Source organism: Callorhinus ursinus, unplaced genomic scaffold (assembly GCF_003265705.2).
Source record: "Callorhinus ursinus isolate GAN/ISIS: 27379988/994484 unplaced genomic scaffold, GSC_fseal_2.0 scaffold66, whole genome shotgun sequence".
Classification (NCBI taxonomy): domain Eukaryota; kingdom Metazoa; phylum Chordata; class Mammalia; order Carnivora; family Otariidae; genus Callorhinus; species Callorhinus ursinus.
Genome location: NW_027397128.1, coordinates 217,046 through 229,101, shown reverse-complemented (window position 1 = coordinate 229,101; position 12,056 = coordinate 217,046). Strand labels below are relative to the sequence as shown.

At 40.0% G+C, this 12,056-nt stretch overlaps 1 protein-coding gene across 13 annotated transcripts in view; it reads left to right on the top strand.

Annotated features, from left to right (window-relative positions):
- The window catches only part of ARHGEF9 (Cdc42 guanine nucleotide exchange factor 9), a 233,675-nt gene that overhangs the window by 120,811 nt on the left and 100,808 nt on the right, over positions 1–12,056 (top strand). The window lies entirely within an intron of this gene.

Sequence of the window (12,056 nt, the reverse complement as noted above, 5' to 3'; positions counted from 1 at the left end):
CACACACACACACACACACACACACACACACACACACACACACACTCAAATGGCATTCTGCTTGACCCAGGGAAAACTCTACTTTGAGTATGTTTATCTCCTTCTTTCCAGCTGAGGGGTCAGGTCCTACTTTCTGTCCCCTAAGTGCTATTGAATGAGGTCAGGGCCCACTCTGGAATCAATAATACACTTTTTAAAGTTCTTTCTTCTTTAGAATATTGTTACCCAATAGAACTTCCTACAGTGATAAAATATATCTGCATTCTCTAACATGGTACCCATTAGCTAGCCATCTGTGGCTATTGAGTGGTTGAGATGTGGCTAGTATGATTGAGAAATGGGATTTTAAATTAAATTTTATTTAATTTTAATTTAAATAGACGCCTGACTAAATGGCACCCACATTGGACAGTGCAGATCTAGAAAGATCAAGGCCAAGGACTATGGGCCTTAACTTTTTTCACCTCAACTCATTTTTTCATCTCTTCCAGGAAGGTTAAAGGTAGAGTAGAAAGAACAAGGGCTGTGGGGACATGGAATGCTGGCTTTCACATCCTGAGTTAGTCACTTAGGAATCCTGTAGCCTTGAAGTTGCCCCTTAACTCCTCTGACTTTTGATTTTTCTGATTTGTCCAGTGGGCTTGATTATACCAAACTCTTAGTTTTGTTGATAAAACTAAACATAATATTATAATTATTTGTAAAAAGGTAGTTTTCCTTTCCTTTCCTTTTCATCTGTTCACCCAACCATCCATGTGTCTCTTTTATCTTTTCCTCTTCCTTACCTCCAAACAAATAGCTGAAAATTACCCTCTGAAATGTGCTATGTGGCACTGGTTATCAAACCACTGACATGTCATTCATTCAGTAAACATATAATAGAGTTCTGCTCCATGCTAGCTTTGGACATAGCTCTTACCCTCAAAGTGCTCTGCCCTAGACTGGCATCTGAATCACCTGGGAGCTTGTTAGAAATGCAGAATCTTGGGGCACCTGGGTTGCTCAGTCAGTTAAGCATCTGCCTTCGGCTCAGGTCATGATCCCAGGGTCCGGGGATCGAGCCCTACATTGGGCTTCCTGCTCGGCCGGGAGCCTGCTTCTCCCTCTCCCTCTTCCACTCCCCCTGCTTGTGATCTTTCTCTCTCTCTGTCTCTCTGTGTGTCAAATAAATAAATAAAATCTTAAAAAAAAAAGAAATGCAGAATCTTTAGCTCCACTCCAGACCTACCAAGTATAATTCTGCATTTTAATAAGGTTCCCATTTGACTTACATTATATATTAAAGTTTGAGGAGCACTGCTATAAAATGGTAGCTGTCTTATAATGTCATAGGGTCTATAATATAAGTACAGTCCGTTCTTTACCTGAAGCTGAGAGACGCTATCAAGATCTAAGTTGGGTCATAACACTCCTCTGCTCCATCTGATGGCTGACAATCTCTCCTTGAGTAAAAGCCAAGTTCTTACTATTATTTACAAAGTCCTGTGTGATCAACCTATTCTTACCTCTATCAACCTATTCTTACTTAATCTCCTTCACCTTTCCCATATTCTGTCCCTACTCCAGACACTCTGGTCTCTTACTGTTCCTAGAAAAATATCTGGCATACCCCCTTCCACAGACTTTGGACTGGCTTTTCTCTCTGCCTAGACCACTCCTGCCCCAGATATCTTCATGGCTCTCACCTTCACCTCCTTCAAATCTTTACTCAGATATCACCTTCTCCTTGAGATCTTCCCTGAATTTTCTACTTAAAATTGTAATTGCACTGTCTCTCCCTCTTTCCTGCTTTATTTTCCTCTATTGTACTTATTGGTATCTGACATATTATATGTTTTGCTTATATGTTTTCTTTATTGTTCTTGTCTCATACAGAATGTAAATTCCATGGGGGCAGGGGATTTTACCTGTTAATTTACTGATATATCCCCAATACCTAGCACAGTTCCTGGCACATGGTACATGCTCAGTAAATATTGTTGAAAGTTAGAAATAAATACACGTGCTCACATGCATGTATTAACTTTTGCAAAGTATATTCACATCTTATGCCATGTGATTTTCAGACAAGGCAGAGGTTATTAGTGTTATTCCTATTTTCTAGATTAACAGACTTGAGTCTCTAAGAGACAAAATTACCTTCTCAGGCACTGGCCCAGTGAGAATCCTTTAGTCTTAGAAGGATGTTCTGTTCTCAACTCCCAAACATCTTGGCCTCTTCTTACAGGGCACAAGCTCAGGACAGCAGTAGAAGTATTCATCTTTCCAGAAGAGGGAGTGCTTATGTCCCTGCTTTGAGAACTTTCCCAATCCAGCCAAACCAAGTAAAGCTTTTGTTGGTGACCTGCTGATTCCATATTTCTCAATTATTCTTGGTGCTGAAGTTAAGGGTTTAAATGGGAAGAATCTCTTTGTCCCACCTTGCAACCACAGTGTCAGAAAGTTTAGCTAGAACAAAAGAAGGATGGAGAAATCTGTATCTATCTGGACCAGAAGACAGTATTTTAGTGCAGGATTGTGTCACCTCTAAACCAAAGCTGTAAGTAACAATATGGTTTATCATAGAGAATACCAGACTCAGAATTGGGAGTCCCAGGTTCAGGACCCACCTTGGTTACTGATGGGCTGAGGAATCTCAGGTGAATGTTTTCCATCATGGGCCTTCTTCCCCAAATCTAAAATGAGTGGGTTGGAGGGTTTGCTCTTTAAGTGCTGTCTGGATCTTATGTTCTTTTCATTTTAAGATTTTTTTTTATTATTTATTTGAGAGAGAGAAACAGAGATAGTGAGAGAGAGCATGAGCAGGAAGGAGAGGGAGAAGCAGGGTTCCCACTGAGCAGGGAGCCTGATGCTGGGCTCAACCCCAGGACCCTGGAGTCATGACCTAACTCGAAAGCAGACGCTTAACTGACTGAGCCACCCAGGTGCCCCTGGATCTTATTTTCTGTGATTCTATACAATCTAAATAGGTTCTTACTAAAGAAAGTTGTGGTAGTGATCCAGGTTACATTTTTTTAAAATTTTTTTATTGTTATGTTAATCACCATACATTATATCATTAGTTTTTGATGTAGTGTTCCATGATTCATTGTTTGTGCATAACACCCAGTGCTCTACGCAGAATGTGCCCTCTTTAATACACATCACCAGGCTAACTCATCCCCCCACCCCCCTCCCCTCTAGAATGCTCAGTTTGTTTTTCAGAGTCCATCGTCTCTCATGGTTCGTCTCCCCCTGCGATTTACTCCCCTTCATTCTTCCCCTTCTGATATCTTCTTCTTTTTTTTCTTAACATATATTGCATTATTTGTTTCAGAGGTACAGATCTATGATCCAACAGTCTTGCACAATTCACAGTGCTCACCATAGCACATATCCTCCCCAATGTCTATCACCCAGCCACCCCATCCCTCCCACACCCCCACCACTCCAGCAACCCTCAGTTTGTTTCCTGAGATTAATAATTCCTCATATCAGTGAGGTCATATGATATATGTCTTTCTCTGATTGACTTATTTCACTCAGCATAACACCCTCCAGTTCCATCCATGTATTGCAAATGGCAAGATCTCATTCCTTTTGATGGCTGCATAATATTCCATTGTGTATATATACCACATCTTCTTTATCCATTCACCTGTCGATGGACATCTTGGCTCTTTCCACAGTTTGGCTATTGTGGACATTGCTGCTATAAATATTGGGGTGCACGTACCCCTTCGGATCCCTACATTTGTATCTTTGTGGTAAATACCCAGTAGTGCAATTGCGGGATCATATGGTAGCTCTATTTTCAACTGTTTGAGGAACCTCCATACTGTTTTCCAGAGTGGTTGCACCAGCTTGCATTCCCACCAACAGTGTAGCAGGGTTCCCCTTTCTCTGCATCCCCGCCAACATCTGTCGTTTCCTGACTTGTTAATTTTAGCCATTCTGACTGGCGTGAGGTGGTATCTCATTGAGGTTTTGATTTGGATTTCCCTGATGCTGAGCGATGTTGAGCACTTTTTCATGTGTCTGTTGGCCATTTGGATGTCTTCTTTGGAAAAATGTCTGTTCATGTCTTCTGCCCATTTCTTGATTGGATTATTTGTTCTTTGGGTGTTGAGTTTGATAAGTTCTTTATAGATTTTGGATACTAGCCCTTTATCTGATATGTCATTTGCAAATATTTTCTCCCATTCTGTCGGTTGTCTTTTGGTTTTGTGGACTGTTTCTTTTGCTGTGCAAAAGCTTTTTATCTTGATGAAATCCCAATAGTTCATTTTTGCCCTTGCTTTCCTTGCCTTTGGCGATGTTTCTAGGAAGAAGTTGCTGCAGCTGAGGTCGAAGAGGTTGCTGCCTGTGTTCTCCTTTAGGATGTTGATGGACTCCTGTCTCACGTTTAGGTCTTTCAAACATTTTGAGTCTGCTTTTGTGTCTGGTGTAAGGAAATGGTCCAGTTTCATTCTTCTGCATGTGGCTGTCCAATTTTCCCAACACCATTTGTTGAAGAGACTCTCTTTTTTCCATTGGACATTCTTTCCTGCTTTGTCGAAGATTAGTTGACCATAGAGTTGAGGGTCCATTTCTGGGTTCTCTATTCTGTTCCATTGATCTATGTGTCTGTTTTTGTGCCAGGACCATACTGTCTTGATGGTGACAGCTTTGTAATAGAGCTGGAAGTCCGGAATTGTGATGCCGCCAGCTTAGCTTTTCTTTTTCAACATTCCTCTGGCTATTCGGGGTCTCTTCTTGTTCCATACAAATTTTAGGATTATTTGTTCCAATTTTTTGAAAAAAGGGGTTGGTATTTTGATGTAGATTGCTCTAGGTAGCATTGACATCTTCCCAATGTTTGTTCTTCGAATCCATGAGCATGGAATGTTTTTCCATTTCTTTGTGTCTTCCTCAATTTCTTTCATGAGTATTTTATAGTTTTTCTGAGTACAGATCCTTTGCCTCTTTGGTTAAATTTATTCCTAGGTATCTTATGGTTTTGGGTGCAATTGTAAATGGGATTGACTCCTTAATTTGTCTCTCTTCTGTCTTGTGGTTGGTGTATAGGAATGCCACTGATTTCTGTGCATTGATTTTATATCCTGCCACTTTACTGAATTCCTGTATGAGTTCTAGCAGTTTTGGGGTGGAGCCTTTTTGGGTTTTCCACATATAGTATCATATCATCTGCAAAGAGTGAGAGTTTGACTTCCTCTTTGCTGATTTGGATGCCTTTGATTTATTTTTGTGTCTGATTGCTGTGGCTAGGACTTCTAATACTATGTTGAATAGCAGTGGTGATAGTGGACATCCCTGCCACGTTCCTGACATTAGGGGGAAAGCTCTCAGCTTTTCCCCATTGAGAATGATATTCGCTGTAGGTTTTTCATAGATGGCTTTTATGATATTGAGGTATGTACCCTCTATCCCTATACTCTGAAGAGTTTTGATTAAAATAGGATGCTGTACTTTGTCAGATGCTTTTTCTGTATCTATTGAGAGGATCATATGATTCTTGTTCTTTCTTTTGTTAATGTATTGTATCACGTTGATTGATTTGCAGATGTTGAACCAACCTTGCAGCCCAGGGATAAATCCCACTTGGTCATGGTGAATAATCCTTTTAATGTACTGTTGGATCCTATTGGCTAGTATTTTGGTGAGAATTTTTGCATCCATGTTCATCAAGGATATTGGTCCTGTAATTCTCCTTTTTGATGGGGTTTTTGTCTGGTTTTGGGATCAAGGTAATGCTGGCCTCATAAAATGAGTTTGGAAGTTTTCCTTCCATTTCTATTTTTTGGAACAGTTTCAGGAGAATAGGTATTAATTCTTCTTTAAATGTCTGATAGAATTCCCCTGGGAAGCCATCTGGCCCTGGGCTTTTGTTTCTTGGGAGATTTTTGATGACTGCTTCAATTTCCTTAGTGGTTATAGGTCTGTTCAGGTTTTCTATTTCTTCCTGGTTCAATTTTGGTAGTTGATACATCTCTAGGAATGCACCCATTTCTTCTAGGTTATCTAATTTGCTGGCATAGAGTTGCTCATAATATGTTTTTATAATTGTTTGTATTTCTTTGGTGTTGGTTGTGATCGCTCCTCTTTCATTCATGATTTTGTTGATTTGGGTCGTTTCTCTTTTCTTTTTGATAAGTCTGGCCAGGGGTTTATCAATCTTGTTAATTCTTTCAAAGAACCAGCTCCTAGTTTCGTTGATCTTTTCTACTGTTCTTTTGGTTTCTATTTCATTGGTTTCTGCTCTGATCTTTATTATTTCTCTTCTCCTGCTGGGTTTAGGCTTTATTTGCTGTTTTTCCTCTAGCTCCTTTAGGTGTAGGGTTAGGTTGTGTATTTGAGACCTTTCTTGTTTCTTGAGAAAGGTTTGTATTGCTCTATACTTTCCTCTTGGGACTGCCTTTGCTGTATCCCAAAGATTTTGAATAGTTGTGCTTTCATTTTCATTTGTTTCCATGAATTTTTTTTAGTTCTTCTTTAATTTCCTGGTTGACCCATTCATTCTTTAGTAGGATGCTCCTTAGCCTCTATATATTTGAGTTCTTTCCGACTTTCCTCTTGTGATTGAGTTCTAGATTCAAAGCATTGTGGTCTGAAAATATGCAGGGAATGATCCCAATCTTTTGGTACCAGTTGAGACCTGATTTGTGACCTAGGATGTGATCAATTCTGGAGAATGTTCCATGGGCACGAGAGAAGAATGTGTATTCCGTTGCTTTGGGATGGAATGTTCTGAATATGTCTGTCAAGTCCATTTGGTCCAGTGTGTCATTGAAAGTCGTTATTTCCTTGTTGATCTTTTGCTTAGATGATCTGTCCATTTCAGTCAGGGGGGTGTTAAAGTCCCCACTATTATTGTATTGTTGTCAATGTGTTTCTTTGCTTTTGTTATTAATTGCCTTATAAAATTGGCTGCTCCCATGTTAGGGGCATAGATATTTACAATTGTTAGATCTTCCTGTTGGATAGACCCTTTAAGTAGGATATAGTGTCCTTCCTCATCTCTTATTACAGTCTTTTGTTTAACATCTAATTTGTCTGATATAAGGATTGCCACCCCAGCTTTCTTTTGGTGTCCATTAGCATGGTAAATGGTTTTCCTCCCCTTCACTTTCAATGTGGGGGTGTCTTTGCGTCTAAAATGAGTCTCTTGCAGACAGCATATTGATGGGTCTTGTTTTTTAATCCAATCTGATAGCCTATGTCTTTTGATTGGGGCATTTAGCCCATTTACATTCAGGGTAACTATTGAAAGGTATGAATTTAGTGCCGTTGTATTGCCTGTAAGGTGACTGTTACTGTATATTGTCTGTGTTCCTTTCTGGTCTATGCTGCTTTTAGGCTCTCTCTTTGCTTAGAGGACCCCTTTCAATATTTCTTGGAGGTTTGGTTTCATGTTTGCAAATTCCTTTAGTTTTTGTTTGTCCTGGAAGCTTTTTATCTCTCTTTCAATTTTCAGTGAGAGCCTAGCTGGATGTAGTATTCTTGGCTGCATATTTTTCTCATTAATGCTCTGAAGATATCATGCCAGTCTTTTCTGGCCTGCCAGGTCTCTGTGGATAGATCTGTTGCCAATCTAATGTTTCTACCTTTATAGGTTACATATCTCCTCTCCTGAGCTGCTTTCAAGATTTTCTCTTTGTCTCTGAGACTCATAAATTTTACTATTAGATATCGGGGTGTTGACCTATTTTTATTGATTTTGAGAAGGATTCTCTGTGCCTCCTGGATTGTGATGCCTGTTTCCTTCCCCACATTAGGTAAGTTCTCTGGTATAATTTGCTCCAATATACCTTCTGCCCGTCTCTCTCTTTCTTCTTCTTCTGGGATCCCAATTATTCTAATGCTGTTTCATCTTATGGTATCGCTTATCTCTCGAATTCTGCCCTCATGATCCAATAGTTGTCTATCTCTCTTTTTCTCAGCTTCTTTATTTTCCATCATTTGGTCTTCTATATCGCTGATTCTCTCTTCTGCCTCATTTATCCTAGCAATTAGTGCTCCCATTTTTGATTGCACCTCATGAATAATCTTTTTGATTTCGATTTGGTTAGATTTTAGTTCTTTTATTTCTCCAGGAAGGGTGTCTCTAATAACTTCCATGCTTTTTTCAAGCCCAGCTTGTATCTTTAAAATCATGATTCTGAACTCTAGGTCCGACATCGTACTAATGTCCATATTGAGTAGATCCCTGGCAGATGGTACTACCTCTTGTTCTTTTTGCTGAGGTGATTTCTTTCATCTTGTCATTTTGTCCAGAGGAGAATAGATGAATGAGAGAACAGAATGCTAACAGATTAACAACGTCCCCAGAAAATATATTCTAAACAAATCAGAAAAGACCTGAAACCAGGGGAAACGAAAGGGAAAGAAAAAAAAAGAAAGAGCAAGTAAAAGAAAAAGAAAACAATAAAAACAAACAAAAACAGAACAAAACAAAAAAAAAACAGAATATGATCAAATATGATCAGGCTAGTGCATAGATCAGTGTCACACACTAGATTTTGGGTGTATTTTGGTCTGTTAGAAGATAGTGCCTCCTAAAATTGTAAAGAAAGAAAAACTTATATAGGTACAAAATAAGGTTTGATACAATGAAGGGAAGTAAGATGGCTGTAAAGATGAAAATTATAAAAGATTTTATAAATGGAATTGATAAGTTGTTTGAAAAAAGAAAGAAGAAGGTTAAAAAAATAGGGAGAGAATGTGATCAGGCAAGAGACTAGAACAAAGCCATACACTAGAGATTTAGGGTATATTTTGATCTGTTAGAAGAAACTGTATCTCAAAATTTTAAAGAGTGAACAACTTATATATATATGCCAAAAATAAGGGTAACTACTATGAAGGGATAGAATATGACTCTAAAAATGAAAAATAAAAACGTTTGTTTTTTTTTAAAGGAATTGATAAGATGGTTGAAAAAGGCAAAAAGAAAAATTAAAAAAAAACAGTTAAAAATTTAACTTTAAAAAACTAATGAATCATGGTAAAAAAAGCCATGAATTCTATGTGCAGTATTCCCCTAGCGCTGGAGTTCTCCCGTTCTCCTTGATCGGTAAACTTGGTCTTGGCTGGCTGTTCGTGCTGATCTGGGGGAGGAGCCTGTTGCCGTGGTTCCCAAATATCTTTGCCAGAGGTGGAATTGCCCCACCCTTGTGAGTCCGGGCTAAGCAATCTGCTCAGGTTTGCTCTCTGGAGCCTTTGTTCCCTGCAAGCTCTCAGTACAGCTTTGCAGGATGAGAGTGAAAATGGTGGCCTCCCAATCTCCGCCTGGAGGAGCCGAGAATTCGGGGCCCCACTCCTCAGTGCGCCCCCAGAGAAAAGCAGTCAATCACTCCCATCTCTCCGGTCTCTAGCCGCACTCCGTGCTCATCTGGCCGGTGACCAAGCGGTTCTATCTCTGGCACCCGACCCCATGTGGAGTCTCCAAACCCAGCAGATCCCTGCGGTGTGCTCCCGCGCCGCTCCTCCCCGGGGAGGAAGGGGAGTCTCCCCAGCTCTGCTGCTTGTTGGGTCCCTGCTGGAGGAGCAGTGGCCTGACTGGGCCGCGGATCACAGTTTATGGCCACCCTGAGCTGAGAGCCCGCGCCTTAGCTCCATCTCTGCAGCTGGCTTCCCCGCTCCAATACCTGGGAGCTCTGCTGCACTCTTTCTGGTCTTTCTGTGACCCCGAGGGTCCTGAGACCACACTGTCCTGCGAGGTTTCCATCTCCGGCTTAGCCACTGGAGTGACGTTCCTCAGCGGAGCCGACTTCTACAAGTTCCAGTTTTGTGCTCCGCGGCTCTATCACTTGCCAGAAGTGGCGGAGGCCCCCTCCCCCACTGTCTATCCTCCCGAATATCACCTCGGATTCACTTCACACGTCCTACCTTCCAGTAAGTGGTCGCTTCTCTGTTCAGAGAGTTGTTGCTACTCTCTTCTTCGATCTCCTGTTGAGTTCGTAGGTGTTCAGAATGGTTTGATCCCCATTCAGCTGAATTCCTGAGACCAGATGAAATCCAGGTCTCCTACTCCTCTTCCATCTTGCTCCGCACCCCCACCCCCAGGTTACTTTTGCATTTTCTGCTGTTTTCTTCTTGGTACCCATGAAGGCATGTTTTACTCAGGCATGATTGTGTTAACATCAGGCATGAATGTGTTCATATGGTGTATCTTCTCTTTCTGAAAATTAAGAGAGACCTCTAGGGTGCCTGGGTGGCTCAGTTGGTTAAGCAACTGCCTTCGGCTCAGGTCATGATCCTGGAGTCCCGGGATCGAGTCCCACATCGGGCTCCCTGCTCGGCAGGGAGTCTGCTTCTCCCTCTGACCCTCTTCCCTCTCGTGCTCTCTATCTCTCATTCTCTCTCTCACATAAATAAATAAAATAAAAAAAAGAGAGACCTCTAAATACTTCCTAATCTTGTGCTTTTGAAAAGGAAATGGGAGACACTGCATTCAGTATGAAAAAAAGTCACTATTAAAAACTATACATATACATAGATATGTATTTATTTTTATTTTATTTTATTTTTTTAAAGATTTATTTACTTTGAGAGAGTGAGAATGAGAGAGAGAGAGAGTACATGGGGGGGGAGGGTTAGAGGGAGAAGCAGGCTCCTTGCTGAGCAGGGAGCCTGATGCGGGACTCGATCCCAGGACTCCAGGATCATGACCTGAGCCGAAGGCAGTTGCTTAACCAACTGAGCCACCCAGGTGCCCGATATGTATTTATTTTTATATATTTACTCTATTTAATCTATATATCTATAATATATGTGGCATATATGAATAAATAGGATATATATCATGTTATAATTTTATAATTGTAATATTATAGATTATATATATCATATATATTACATATATATTTACTCCTGGGAACAGAAAATGCTTTACAAACATTTAAGTTACAATACCTTCATTTTACAAATGAGAAAATAGGAAATAAAGTATTTTTTATCAGAGTCATTCTGTGAGGCCAGTAAAGAGCTTTTAATGAGTTCTTTGCAAAAGATGACATTTTTCTTTCTAAAGAAAAGGAATAAAATAGCCTTGTTTCACTTCTAGGTCACCTTGAACAGTGATTGGTGTTATTACCTCTTGTAACCTTAGAACTCACTGTATAATCAGGGAAACTGAGACAACAGGGTAAGCAAAGCTAAAGATGCCTTATAAAGTTGCCTAGTATGCCTCTCTTAAGGAACATAATCTCAATCATCCCATACCTGTGAAATACATTCTGTTCTCAAATTCCTCCAGAGAAGCTGGACTACCTTTCCTCAGTCATTTGTATTAGTGTCTCATACCTGTTAACATTAAGAAATTCTTCCTTAGGTCTGACTGAGTAGTGATTTCCATTTGATATGCTTAAGCCTGGGGTTTCCAAACTTATTACCTGTTTGGGTTTTCCTTTCTGTAAATTACCTATCCTGATGCTTCCCAGTTGTCTTTTCATTTCTGTGTGCATATAGCAAATAACACATTGTAAATGGTAATATTTGTATAAGGATAAGGCAGTTCAGCAGCTTGAAGTGACCATCCCAGGGGTTTCTGGCTACCCTATGCCTATCTATTCACCTGGTATTACCTGGACACCCCAGGCCCTGTTCCTATCCTTTACCCATTCTCCTATAGTTTCTTATATATTTTGCTTTCTTGCTGATTTACAGTATTTCCTTGTATATTCCAGGTATTAATCCCTTGTCAGTTTTCCATGTTGCAATATCTTCTTCCTGTTTTCCTCTTGTTTTTTTAATTGTTTTGTTTCATTTTAAGAAAGGATTCCCTGGCCCAAAAAGGAAAAAAAAAAAGAAAAGAAAAAACCCACCAGTATAAACATTCTGCTTCTAATTTTGCTTTTATCATCATTAGCATGAAAAGAGCTAGTCATTTTGCAGTTATTCAACATATATCTATTGAGCAGCAACTATATTCCAGGTACTGTTAAACTCTGGGATACAGCTATGATTAGGACAACCATGATCATAATCCCCTAATTTTCTTAAAATAATTTTCAAGATGTTTATTAAGTCCCCTGTCAGGCCTCAGGCTTCCACACAAAACAATATATGAAATCTCT